The sequence below is a fragment of the Aegilops tauschii genome, chromosome 7, assembly GCF_002575655.3.
Source record: "Aegilops tauschii subsp. strangulata cultivar AL8/78 chromosome 7, Aet v6.0, whole genome shotgun sequence".
Classification (NCBI taxonomy): Eukaryota; Viridiplantae; Streptophyta; class Magnoliopsida; order Poales; family Poaceae; genus Aegilops; species Aegilops tauschii.
Genome location: NC_053041.3, coordinates 36,703,166 through 36,704,824, shown reverse-complemented (window position 1 = coordinate 36,704,824; position 1,659 = coordinate 36,703,166). Strand labels below are relative to the sequence as shown.

Below are 1,659 nucleotides of genomic sequence, written 5' to 3'. Positions count from 1 at the left end.
AGTAGTACGTACGTTGGATTTGAACAAGGACCTCATTTACATTTCTAACGCCACAAAACCACTGTATTAAGATACAGTTTTAATCTAAACACACACTGGCCTTTTTATAGTAGTAGAAGATATTTTCTAGCCTGCTGCCTTCTGATTGGCTGAACCAGACCTCCCATGGATCACGCCTCTCCACCGTCCATCCTTAGCTGATCCAACGGTCCCTGCCCCTTCTACTCTCTATCTGTGCTTTCCCTGATTCTTATCCTCTCACACAGCCACACAAACGAGAGCACCATGCCAGCAGCAGCCACGCCCGAGGAAATCCACAGCTCGCAGCCGTCGGACGCCGCCATCCGCGCGAAGGGCCGCCGCCCGCACCTCCCACCACAGCACGCCGGTGAGCCGCGCCTTGCGCCGCCTCTCTCTCTCTCCTATGTTCTCCTCTCTAATCTCTCTCCTCCTTGCAGCAATGGAGGCCGACCGCCCATGGCATCGCCCGAGCTCACCTCCCAGTAGTCGTACTCCTTTGAATTCGTCGGCATCCGGCTAGATCCGGACGCCAGCGCCCCGTTCCTACTTCCGCGCCTCGCTTGGGTCGTCGGCCACCTCGACGATGTGATACCGCTCGCGAGATCCAACGCCACCGCTGGCTAGCCACTTCCTCCTGGAGGAGACGCCCCCACATCCGTGCCTCCCCACATGAGCAGCAGCAACAAACGCCTCGCTATGGGCGTCTCTGGTGGTGCTTTTTCTTGTAATTTTTTTAAAGAAGTTTGCCAGATCTGTGCGTGAAAAACAATGGCGTTGAACTCTGATTGATGTCCCGCGAAGGCTGGGCGGCGCTTGATGCGGTGGCTGCAGAATATCTCTGGGCAAAATAGTAGGCCAGATCTAGGGGAAAAAATTGTAATTCCAAGTTTTTGGTTGTGTATTTCTTCCTTTCGGTAAAAATAAAATTTAGTTATCTGGTATGTTTATGCAATTTTCCTTTTTATCTATAAGGCAATGAGCATATATAATAAAAAAAATCTTAATGACTAAAGTTTCCATGGACCAAGAGAAACAAATGGATTGGCTAATGTCTCAATTAAAATTAGTGGGCCTTGGACGGATCAGAAATTTAATGGGAAATTTAATGGGCCAAAATTCTTATGATGGGCCGATGGTCTTAGATAGAGGTGAAATTTAGTGGGCCAAAACTCTGATTAGGCCGACTACTACATGGGCTGCCATGTCAGGTCCATGTTGACCGCCATGTTAGATGATGACGTGGAATGCATGATTAACGTCGTTATCTAATAGTAAATTGTGACGGTCAAGAACCGTCACGGATCCATGACGGCTTTGGGGGTCCGTCATGGAGTGCATGGTGGTCAAATTATGACGCGATATACATGACGGATTTCAAATCCGTCAAGGACGACCTACCATGACAGATTTGCACACATATGTGACAGTTCGAATCCGTCATGGATTAACACATTTCTTGTAGTGTGACCGTGAAGGGATTGACAACCCCTTTATCACGTTGGTTGCAAGGTTCTTGATTGTTTTTGCAGGTACTAGATGACTTGTGCGTTGTCTCCTACTGGATTGATACCTTAGTTCTCAAAAACTAAGGGAACACTACTAGGGAAAAGCCTATACACAGAATCTTACCAGCAGCGA

General features: G+C 48.3%; 1 long non-coding RNA gene across 1 annotated transcript; it reads left to right on the top strand.

The window, feature by feature from the left end:
* Nucleotides 1–242: 242 nt before the first annotated feature.
* Nucleotides 243–968, top strand: LOC109734821 (uncharacterized). Its single transcript, XR_002225947.4, has 2 exons — nucleotides 243–388; nucleotides 459–968. It is a non-coding gene; the product is annotated as an uncharacterized lncRNA (long non-coding RNA).
* The last annotated feature ends 691 nt before the right edge of the window (nucleotides 969–1,659 follow it).